This window comes from Hermetia illucens, chromosome 5 (genome assembly GCF_905115235.1).
Source record: "Hermetia illucens chromosome 5, iHerIll2.2.curated.20191125, whole genome shotgun sequence".
NCBI lineage: Eukaryota > Metazoa > Arthropoda > Insecta > Diptera > Stratiomyidae > Hermetia > Hermetia illucens.
This window is the reverse complement of record NC_051853.1, coordinates 968,064-980,493: the sequence shown is the minus strand read 5'-3', so window position 1 is coordinate 980,493 and position 12,430 is coordinate 968,064. Positions and strand designations below refer to the sequence as shown.

General features: G+C 41.4%; 1 protein-coding gene across 2 annotated transcripts in view; it reads right to left on the bottom strand.

Annotated features, from left to right (window-relative positions):
- The window catches only part of LOC119656781 (protein retinal degeneration B), a 68,932-nt gene extending 61,497 nt beyond the window's left edge, over positions 1-7,435 (bottom strand). For both annotated transcript variants that reach the window (XM_038063364.1, XM_038063365.1), the window contains exon 1: positions 7,052-7,435. The gene's annotated coding sequence lies outside the window, so the exon portion shown is untranslated. The remainder of the gene's footprint in view (positions 1-7,051) is intronic.
- Between the last annotated feature and the right edge of the window lie 4,995 nt (positions 7,436-12,430).

Genomic DNA, 12,430 nt, shown 5'->3' with positions numbered 1-12,430 from the left:
CGCAATGGAGATTCTTTTGGATCATTTTGTTCAGAGCACCGTCATGAAGACAATATCTCATTTACTATTTTAAGGCTTATACAGGAAGCCTAGAACTGTTAAAACTTCTTGATCAAGTAGATCATGGGTTTGTCGAACGGAACAACACGGTAATAAGTTTTGCTGGTGATTTGCTTAGCTCCATTAAGTAACACCCAGGAAACCCATTCAAGCTGTAAGGACTGCATCCTCGTAAAGCATTAAGCTTTACTTTAAGTCGGTAGGCGTATACCGTAAAATGTTACGGTTAAACGTTGTCGACAAAAACAAACTGATCCTCCCTCAACGATGTGTGGGAGAGTACGCGACTAACCCTAAACAGGAGGGAGAGCCGATAGGCCGGAATCTTTTCTTACTATTGGCGTTCCCGGAGCCGACATTAAGAAGGTTCGGGGACGAACAGACTGCCGGCTAGGGACCGTCACGTTAAAAGTGTCAAATCCTAAAACCATTGAAGGGGAAGCGCACCCCTCGGCATCTTCATCTGAAGCGTAGATGGGATGTCATTGCCGAAGATTTTCCCAGTGGAACATTCATCAGAGCTATCCAATATGCCAAAAGTAAAAGCATGGGGGAAGTTCCAACATAAATGCAAAAGGATCGAAACTATTGGAGTATCTAGTAGGAACCGATTTGCAGATCCCGAATTAGAGTAATGAACCCACTTTCTTCAACGTGGTCGAACGAGAGGTCATCAACATCACGGTGGCATGCCCTGACATTGCGGCTCTGGTAGAGAATATCAAACGATATCAAACTCTCGGACCACAAGCGCAATGATTTCATAATAGCTATGGACCCTCATCCAGCCGCTCAATTCCAGAATCGTGAAGGCAGATTGAGTGACGTATAAAATAGAACTATGCGCCCGAGTTACGATCCCTGGGGGCGCAACAACTCCATTGCTGGAATTGAGAAGACAACCCAGATGATCACAATTACCATAGGAGAAATTTTCGAAGAAAGCTGTCCACTCAAGACGCGTAAGAAGGTAAAACACCGGCTTTGCAAAACAGAGGAGGACGACAAGGGTGCTCCCCAATCGTGCTCTAAAGTCTGATTCAGCCGCCGGCTGCAATCGGTAGAAAGAGGCTTAGAAATCTCTAAAGAAGAGCATAAGCTTGGCTAAACGATCATCATGGAAACGTTTTTGCGAAGAGAGTAACTCTCTTGGGGCAACCTCAAAGCTGAAGCGGATCCTTGTTAAAGAACGTAGCCAGAAGCTGGGTTATTTAAATTTACAGAGCAGGAAATACACAGAAAGGTATGAAGAAACATTTGCTTGAATTGCACTTCCCAGGCAGCATCCAAAATATCATCTCGGCGCCGACAGGTACATACAGCCCTCAACCGACAGACTGGAATCTGGAATGCAAAATAGTATCACTGGAGCGAGTAAAACGGGCGTTTAATTTGTTCCATAGATACAAGTCTGCAAGTTTGGATGGCATAATTTCTGTGCTAGTAATAGAGGGAATGGATGCCCTGGGTCTAAATATTCGTAATATATACCGTCCATGCCTAGCACACGCTTGAATTTCAATTAACTGGTGTGATATGAAGGTAATATTTATTCCTAAACCAGGGAAACCCACCAACACGGACGCAAAAAGCTTCCGGCTAATCAGTATAACTTCCTTTATACTAAAAAGATTAGAAAGCCTAGTAGATCGGTTCATAGGGGATACAGAAATTCCTAAGTGGCCACTTCGCCATAGGCAACATGCCTGCCAGAAAGGCAAATCTATGGAGACAGCACTCCATGAGTTCACGGCAAAAATTGAAAAGGCAATGTCTGAAAAAGGAATACGCCTTAAGCGCATTCATGGACGTCGACGGTGCCTTCAATTATGCCTCATTCCTGACAATTTGTGACGCGGCAACACAGCAGTTGTTAATCAGTTGGATCCTTAACATGCTGGAGCGGGGAAAAATCCACATATTGGTCGGTCAGAAGTCTATTGAATCAGGATGTCTTACGGGCTGCCTACAGGGCGGAAATCCAACTGGTACCAAAAAGTCAAGTATTTAGAACTACATTTCGAATCCAAGCTAACATGAAAGCACGATATCCAGGAACAATATCAGAAATCCTGCAGATTCCTCTGGCGCTGTAGGACTGCGATAGGTAAGGCTTGGGGACTTTCACCGCAACAGATTCATTGGATGTGTACATCCATAATAAAACCCATTTTGATGTATGCATGCATCGTCGAGTGACCGAGACTGAGTGAAACTAATAGCAGGAAGCTGCTAACGATTCAGAGGTTCGGTTGCCCAAATATTACTGGACCAATAAGTAGTACGTCGACTGCAGCACTCGAAGCTATCCTATCCTATCTACCCCCCATTCATTTGAAGGTGAAACGGAGAGCAGCCAATGAGGCATATAGACGTAATACCAATTGAGCATGGAAAGGCGGCCAACCATACCAAATATCCGATAGCTCTGATGCCGGCCGATCATATGGTGGTGGTGGTAGTTTTGGTTATATGCAACGAATCTGAGGAGGATGAAGAGAGAGCCCTGCACTTCAAATACAGCTGCCCGGCCTCCTTAAATCTTAGACGAAGACGCCTTGGTAACGTTTTCTTCAATGAAGAATCTGCAATTTCTCTGCTTCTGGAGAATGTTTTCAGATTCTCTAAGGCTTGTGAACACCGTAAACGGGAAGCCATTGAAAGGCCTGAGTGCTAGGAGTTGCGGCTCCCTCTAGTATTTATTTATTTTATTTTATTTATTATTATTATTTAGACTATTTATTTATTTATTTAATGAGGACAATACACAGAAAGCAAATTCCTTATTACATATTGTCTCCAGAGGGAGGAGCAAGTAACTGGCATATTTTACGCTTAAAACTAGAGAGGGACATAGAGTCGAAGGACCCAAGCTGTAGGGCATTGTAGGACCGGCAAAACCTCGGGATCGGAGAGTGAAAGTAAATCTCGAGCTCCGCGAAGGGCACATCAAAAATGTCCGCATTACGTGTGTTATGAGACGAGACCATACGGAAAGTAATATCCGAGTTGGCGGAGCAATCCATCAGACCATTGCAGAGTTTGAAAAGAGTATACATATCAAGGAAGATACGGCGTTGCTGTAGGGAGGGGCGATTGAGGGTGCGGAGTCGTGACGGATAATCAACCCGTGAAAGGTTCTTTTTGTAAAAGAGGGTCCGGGTGAATTTGCGTTGTACAGCTTCAAGAGCGCGGCCGTCACGGATGCGGTAGGGGGACCAGACTACACAGCAATATTCAAGGATGTTTCTGACTAGAGAATGGAAGAGTGTTAAGGAGGGCTGGATTGAGGTAAAGTCGGAGGAGGAACGTAGGATAAAACCAGACATCTTGGAAGCTCTGTTGATGATGTCAACGAAGTGGGAATTGAAACGAAGTTTATCGTCGAATCTTACACCCAGGTCTTTGAAGGAGGTCAGTAGTGAAAGGGGTTGTCCACTGAGAGAATAGGAAAAGGATGATGGGGAGGGTTTAAGGGAATAGCGCATCCAGTGGCATTTATTGACATTCAGTGTTAGCTTGTTGACCGAACACCAACGGGCTAAATTATCAAGGTTGGATTGTAAGAGAGCACAGTCCAATGGAGACGAAACAGAGGCAAACAATTTAAGGTCGCCTGCGTAAAGTAAATACGGACAGGTGAGAATGGAGGCGAGGTCATTGATAAAAAACAGGAAGAATAGGGGGCCAAGGTGGAGCCTTGGGGAACACCAGAGGAAGGAGAGAAGGAACCAGATGAGTGACCATGAAAAGAAACTTTGCAGGAACGGTATGAAAAATAGAAGGAAAGCCAGGAGATGAGGAGCCAGGAGAGAGAAGTCTAGCGATGAAAGTTTAGAGAGGAGAATGTGATGGTCAGCGGTGTCAAAGGCTTTGGAGAAATCAGTATAAATAGCATGTACCTCCTGTCGTGAATTCAAGCATTTAGCAACAAAGTTGATAAAGACCAGAAGATTTGAAGCCGTTGATCTATGTTTCACGAAACCATGCTGCTCTTTAACAATGAGGTGACCGAAGTGCGCGGTCAACCAGTCGTTGACGTATCTTTCTAGGATTTTGGAGCAAGAGGAGAGAAGAGAAATGGGGCGGTAGTTCACAGCAAGGGAAGGGTCTCCGCTCTTGAGGATAGGAATGATAAGGGCCTCTTTCCAGAGACGGGGAAAGTAGCATTCATTTAGACTTTCGTTGTAGATTATACACAGTGGGAGGGAAGTGTGTTTTCTACAGTTAAGGAGGAAGAGATTAGGGTCAAGGTTACCAATGAGGAACTCAACCAAGGAAGGCGTAAGGATAGGAATAGCTAGAGATTCGGAGGAGTCTGTAGTTATGAAAGGTGTAGAGGGAGGAGGGCTCGAGGGAGAAAACACAGAAGAGAAGTAGGTGCAGAGAAGGTCGCAGGATTGTTGTGGGGAGTTGGCAGTGGAGTCAGCGAAACTGATAGAAGAAGGGAGAGATTGAATTGGATTACGAGAATTGCGAGCGTGAGACCAAAAGGGTTTTAAGTTACTACGGGCAAGGGCGGCTCCGACGCTCAATAGGTTCCTTTTACGCGCTTTTCTGACCATTGACTTCACAGTAGAGCGTATAGCCTTAAAGTGAGAAAGGTCGGCGTCATTTTTAGAAGCCCGAAACTTCTTCCGCAGTGTATGTTTCAAGCGAATGTTAATATGAAGTTCTGTTGTGAACCAAGTTGGGTACGAACGTAGGCAGGGAGGGGAAGAAGTGACATAACAGGAGAGGAGATCAGAGAGGATATTGTAGAAGGTGTTAAGAGCTTGATCACACGATGAATTGCTTAATATATGTACCCAGTTGGAAGACGCTAAAGCTGAGTTCAGACCGTCAAAATTAGCTTTGCGGAAGTTGAACTTAGTGGGTTTACGCTTGGTTTTGGGGTTTGAACGAGGGAGCTCCGCTTCAAATTCAACCGCGGGGTGGTGGGCGTCGGTTTTGACATACGGGAATGTGCAAGGAAAGGAAGAGATCGAGAGTGCGGCCCAAGGAGTTTTTGGTGGTATTGAAATTCAGGGCAGAGCAAGTGTACATAAAGGAAGAAAGTGGGAGGGAAGAATGGGGGAAATTGTTGGAAGGAATTGGAAGGCTAGGATGATTAGGCCAGTTGAGCATGGGGAGGTTGAAATCTCCACAAAGGAAGAAAGAGAGAGAAGGGAATCTGACGGTAAGAAGTTCAGACAAACTGTCAAACGATTCTTCATACAGGTGAGAAGGGCTAGCACAGGGGATATATACACAAGAAACAATGAACGGGAGGAAGTTGGGCGGGGAGACTCGAAGAGCAACACAATCAAAAGGAAAGCCAGAGGAGGAGAAGACGAGTTCGGCGGGGAGTGTATCCTTTATAGCAATTAGGACCCCACCGCCGGTGAACTTACGAGAAGCATCTCGGTCCCTGTCACAGCGGAAAGTTGAGTACCCTTCGGGGAGCTCGGAGTTTAATATGGCATCGTCTAGCCAGGTTTCGGAGATACACATGGCATGGTGTTGCTGAGCCAGCGCGGATAAATTGAAAGCCCCCCTCCGCTAGCCTGGAGATGAAGAGCTGTTTAGGTGGGGACGCCACCTTTAGCTTGAGGCCACTGGTATGGATGGATGAAGTGCCAGGATATATGGCAGTAGCGGGAAGCGGAGCTTCGTTGGTGACAGGAATGAAGTCAAAAAGTGGGGCGGATGTGTTCCGATTCGAGACTTGCTGAGAAGGCTGCGGATAATGTCCCGTCGTAGGCGCGCTGGAGCGAGACAGAATCGGAGGCTCGGTGGACCGTAACTCGTCGCATGGGGGCCGCTGGATCAGGGGTGTAGAGCCAGTGGAAGCAACTCTGATGTAGGAAGGCATTGCAAGCGAATTCAACACAGATTGAGAGGCCTGGCGCATAGACTCCTGAGATGATGTTGAGGCTACATTGTTATGCACAGTAGGAAGTGCATTTTCGGAAGTCACAGTCTCGTCTAACGAATTCCTCACATTCTCACATAAGAAATACACAAGTCCTTTCATAACCGAAGCGTCGAGCTTCCGTTTACCAACTTGGTTTCTTTTTTTATGAAAACGACCAGAAGAAATATTTCATAAACTGTTTAAGTTTTAAGTTGTGATTATATACGATTGGCTTCTATTGCCCCATAATCTGTTATCAATCGAATTTGCATGAAGTGGAATATATGACCGTAGAACTCCTAGAGAGAATTCTTCATCAAACCACTATCATTATCGCTATTGAAAGTTTGATGATTATTCAAATTGATAAGTTGATAGTTGATGATCGCAACAGAAGTGTTTTAAAATTACTTCAAATATAAGATATGCCCAACGATATTTGCAGCACACAAAATTGCACTTAACCAACTACTCACAGGTGCCACAAAAGCCCTGTAAATAAAGGAAAATTCCTTGCAGAAAAGGACCTTCTTTTCATTTTGGTTCTTAAGTTCTTTGTCAATCCCGAGTATGGAGGATGAATGGACGGTGGGGCCTCGTACTATCCATTGCAAGGCAAAAATTATGTCAACAAAGTAAAATGTAAATATTTGGGATCGTTTAGCTTAGTCTATTTGTGAAGAATTAAAAATAACTTTGTTTATCTTTCCAATGTACATAGATAGAGAGCTCCCAGAACCTCCACTACAAGGCTGCCGTTGGGACTAATTTAGCTGATTCAACATACAGAAGGCAACCTTCCATCTTCACATTCAGATTCAAGTTAATTGGCAAATTAGCGCGAATGCAAGTACTGCATTTTGCACTTTTCCAGTTCCCCGAGAAATGCGAAAGTTCTTCGAAAGCCATAAAAGTTATCGTGATAAAGTTTATCGCGCGGTGGATTTTCACTCAAGGTCACAGAGAATTAACGACCCACAATCTAAAGAATTCTGATAACTTTCACGCCGCAAGTATTAAGGCTAGAGTTGGTGGCTTGGTTGACGAGGCTTTGCAGTTTGTAAGATTTTCTAAATAAAAAAGCAAAAACCTTACGCGTTCTTCCAAATTCGGTCCATTAGGATTTGAAGGTCGAGCAGGCTCCTGGCAAGGAAAGGGCGTCCGATTGGAATTGACCCTGAATTTTTCCTACGCACTTTGGCTCCTCGCGCCTAGACCAGCCAGAGCCACGGAAGATATCGCAATCGATGATTCATGGGATCGTGTTCACTGTGCAGTTTTCCCGTTTATTCGCGGTTTTCCTCACTAGAAGCTATCCTCGCACTTCTCACAAAAACAGATTTAGTCAACTACAAACCTCCACTCGCGATCTTGTCCCAGTTCATTCACGACATCGTTTACACACACGTCCCTTCCGCGGAATACCCAAAGTTGAACTCATCTTCAAGAACATTTTCCCAAGACTTAAATTGACAGGTTCGGGGCAGACTATCTACTTTGCGTAAGTGGAATGCGTTCCACAGGGTTGAGTTGCCATCTAACCGGCGATATCCACGTGAGCAAACTTTAAAGTGCCGACAAGAATCAGATACTTAGCTGGTGCCAGAACCACATGTGGTGGAGTTAAGTAGTCATCGTGGAAAGTATCTTAAACGGTGCCTTCGCTAAAAGCTGTTTAAGCTGTAGTGAATATCTTGCATCTTTCTTGAAGGCCAATTGGTATAACAATTAGTGCGCTTAGAAAATGACTTGGCTGTGAGGATAAAGGAACCAATCAGTTTTTAATATGGATGGATGGATAGGTAGCTTATGTGGGGTCTTGTTTTTTTGTGGCCCCATACTGTAACTTGTTGGCTTAGTGTATGTCTTACCAAAGTTCGCTCAAGGTTTGGTATCCCCAGGTGGTATATAAATATGCATATACTGTGCAGGTGCGGACCCTCTAATATCAGTATCCGCATTTTGGTTCTCCAGTATAGACATCCGTCATGTGCAGATCCACAGAGAACAGTGACCGACTTACTGGCATTCCCACAGCACCTGGCTGTATAAAGGTTAGAGTGAGAGTAGATAAAAACAAGTTGGGAAACCGGAAACTGGACGCTGATGTGTTTACACAAAACCTTAAAAACTGTCGTCACACGGGGTGGCCCCCTTAAGAGGGTCATCCCGTGTGTCGGGTTGGAGAAATCGATTTTTTTTTTGCATGAATTGTATCTATATATAGTGGAGAATATGTGGGCAAAGGGATTTCCGATATTCCGAGACCTTCAGAAATTACAGGGTTAAACTGGTAAGGAGTTTGCAGCCGCGGCTAGAGTACTCGATGAGAAAAAGCATCGAATCTTTTTTTACCTGTTAGTTTTTTACCTGAGCCTTATAAATTCGAACACAGGTATAAATATAAAAAGATGGAAAACCAATCAATTGTCTAAACTTATTTGCTGTTTGGAATAAAAAGGATAATCCAGTCTAGAGTGAGCACTGAAAGGCTTTCAAGTTATACAGTATTTCTCGGTTAATTGCGTCCCTTTTAATTGATTTTCCCTTTTTATTGCATTAAAAGTAAAAGCAAATTTTTGTCCCTAAGAAAATGTCCACATGTCTTCCCGCTTAAATGCACAGCTAAAAATTGGTTGAAGAAATCGTAATAGACTTAAATGAATATTAGTTGTAATACAGAAAACCCAACAAATGTATATGGCATTACTGAAATGTAGTTTTCTTTCTGTCAAATGTGTCACTTAAGCTTCCAGCGTTTATAAAGATTCTGCAAGTTCATAAAGCAAATTAAGTGTTTAAATTTCTTGTGAAATAACGGAAAAATCTAAAGTAGGTACGCATTTAAGAAATGTACACATGGTGATAATATCTAAAGTGCAAAACTTTGCATATTTTTCAGAAACGAATGAGTCCTAATAGACACGTAACCTTATCTTTAAAACAAAAGATGCAAATCATTAAGGAAATCAAGTGTAAGGAAAAAACCAAACAGGAAGTGTGTGTCAAATACAAATGCTCAATGTCTACGATCAATAGAATTATCCAAAATGAAAAAAAATTTTAGAAAACTCCAAAATGCATAACCTGTCAAGCAAGCGAATTATAAATGGTGCATATTACGATGTTGACCGAGCTGTTTCAATTTGGTTTGATCAAATGATAGCATCGGGTGCAATCATTTCAACAAATATGATTTTGGAAAAATCAAAACAGTTTGCTGTGACATTGAACAAGGATTTTAATCCCACTACCGGCTGGCTGTGGCGCTGGCAGAAACGTGATGGAATATCCTTGAAAAAAATTCATGGAGAAACTGCATCTGCCGATTCGGAAAGTGCAAATAATTTCATCAACACACTTTTCCCGAATTTGATTGAAGGTTACAAATCATCAGATATATTTAACGCCGACGAGAGTGGTCTGTTTTTTAAAGCTTTACCGGTATCAACCCTAAGCAGAAAAGAAAGTCATAATAATGGATTTAAATCGTCAAAAGATCGTTTAACTTTGCTTTTCATATGTAATGCCACCGGTGATTATAAAAAAGTAATTATCATAGGTAAACCGAAAAATCCACGCTGTTTTAAAAATAAAATTGTGCCTCTTAAATACTATCCCCACCAAAAAGCGTGGATGACGAGGGAAATCTGGGAAAGTATTCTAATCTCTCTAGACGAGGAGATGGCCAAACAAAACCGTAAGATTATTCTGTTCGTGGATAATGCTGCATCTCACAAAACAACAAAAATTTTGAAAAACATTAATATTCAGTATCTACCGGCCAATACTACCTCCTTGATCCAACCATTGGATCAAGGGATAATACACTCTTTTAAAGCGTATTATAGGCAAATTATCATATAATACGAAAACAGATTTCTGCTATTGAAAGTGGAAAGACTATTGGAGAATTTGCGAAATCTATAAATATTTTTAATGCATTGCATATAATTAAACATGCTTGGTGGTTAGTCAGACCATTGTCTATAACAAGGTGTTTCCAAAAGGTAAATAATTTCAGTAAGTTGTGCGTTTGAATTAGCTAAGTATTATACTTTCAGGCTAAATTCATTTCCGAATGTGACGCAGCACCATCTGCAGAAAATGAGCAGGAGGATATCACTGAAACCATCAGTGACTTATCAGGGGATGAATTCGACAACTACATCCGTTGTGACGACAATTTGGTGTGCTGTGGACAACTTACAGATGAAGAGATAGTTAAAGAAATTTCATTGGAAAAGGAAGACAATGAAGACTACTCCGATAGTGATGCAGAGGATGAAATTCCTGATGAAATTCCTAGTCTTCCGAATGTGCTAAATTCCCTAACGACCGTCCGAAAGTTTTTATTGCCTCAAAATGAGTTCATACAGGAGCTGGAAAACATTGAGGAATATGTTTATAAAAACTATTTGAAAAAAATTACTCAGTCGAAAATTACTGATTATTTTAAAGAAACTCCTTCCTCAGAATGAAATTTTTGACGCATTCTCCTTTATTTTATTAAATCTTCATATCCATTTCTGTGATTTTTGAGTTCCTTTATTTAATATGAATTTTTATGTCTTTGAGTTTTTAAATTTTTTAGTTTAAAATTAATGATTTGTTATTGGATTTCTTTCCTTTTTGTTTATGTTAATTTTTTTCATAAAATAAAATAAAACACAGGTAGTAAAGAAGTGAGTTTACTTCAAATCCAGTGACCTTATTGAAAATGTTGTTTATTGCGTTAGACACGCAATTAACGAGGATTTCCATAATTGCATCAGGTACGCAATTAACCAGGATTTCCGTAATTGCGTTAGGTACGCAATTAACCGGGATTTCCGTAATTGCGTTCCCCGCTTAAGAGGGTTGAAATTAGTGAAATTTTGCTGGCTCAATTAACCGGGAAATACTGTACTCAGTTATATTTTGTTGTAAGTATTGTGCTGTTTGTGTGTTTAGTGATTTTTTAAAATGAATCGTACGAAGGGAGATCCCTTTAACGTTCAACGTCATGCTCGCACTAAAAAACGAGTATTTCATGGCAATCGATACTTATCAGAGAAGAAAAAGGACTTCGCATCAACATCAGCAAAGAAAATTTTAGCAAACATGGATATGGATGTTCTAATTGCGACAAGTTTCGTATATTGTTTATTGGATTTTGCTGGAGTTTTCTCCGGTATTTCTGCAAATAATAAAATATACGTAGTAGTAAAAAAGGAATGCGTAGGACATGTCGAGAAAAGAAAGGGAACGCGGCTTAGAAATGCAAGGAAGAATCACAAAGGCATTGGTGGAAAAAGGGCTGGAAAACTTACTGATAAGGTTATTAACGACCTCACTACATTTTTTGGGCTAGCTATTCGTCGACACGCAAATTCGATAGAAGGAATAAAGCAAGAAATTTGGGTAACTTTCTTCCATAAATGTTCAACAGACGAAAATCCTCAGCATCAAAATTGTCCAGCAGACGAAGACAGTTGGTGCAAATGGCGCAAAGCCGAAACTAAAGGAGAACTGGGTAGTTTCCACCACGAGAAGGCACCTTTGACTGAAGAAGTTCAAACAGTCATCAAACCAATCTACGAAGATTTGTCACGAGATAATCTCTTGAACAGATGTTTAGGAGCAGAAACCCAGAATAACAATGAGTCGTTAAATGCATTGATCTGAACTTTCGCTCCTAAACACCTACATTCTGGGGCCAAGGTGGTAGAAATAGCCACTTTTCTGGCTGTAATTATTTTCAATGAAGGATTGAATGGCATTCTCAAAATCCTAGTGACAATGGGATGTCAAGTTGGTCACATATGTCAGGTATATGCCGACCGCCGTAATGAAGCGCGAATTTGGCGGTCCGAGCGACGATTGACTGACCTCGCTAAAAGAGCCAGAATTGAAACCAGAGAGCAACAATCTGCCTTGCAAGACTTTTTTGAAAAAATGGAGGGTGCTCTCTATAGACCAGGTATAGCAGATTAATGGTAAGTTAAAATTTTACTGTTGATAATTACATTTAAATTTTCAAATTCGTTTTTCTCGAAACTGCATCTTGAAAATCGGCTGCCACCATAGCTCAAAATCTATCCAACCAAATTCTTTGAAATTTTCACGACTTCTTTAATACATATTTCTACGGTCCGCAAACTAGGATAATTTGCAATCGGACTGGTCGTTTTTTTTTATTCATAAAAAAAGCCGTAAAAAAATACCAAAATTCAAAAAATTAAGTTTAAAAGCCCACCAAAAATTTACCCTTTTAATATTTTCTAATTATCCTAGTTTGCGGACCGTGATATATTGTCCACATTAAAATGCCGTTTAGCTTTTTTCCTCAGATGAACACAGCGCCCTCCAGTGTGGCAGCAGAAAAACACCTTTTTTTGGAGATGGGTGCATAAATTGACACGTATTCCGAAAACTAGCTACGATATCAAGCTGAAAAATTTATCACATATACTAGAGATATTAATAAACATA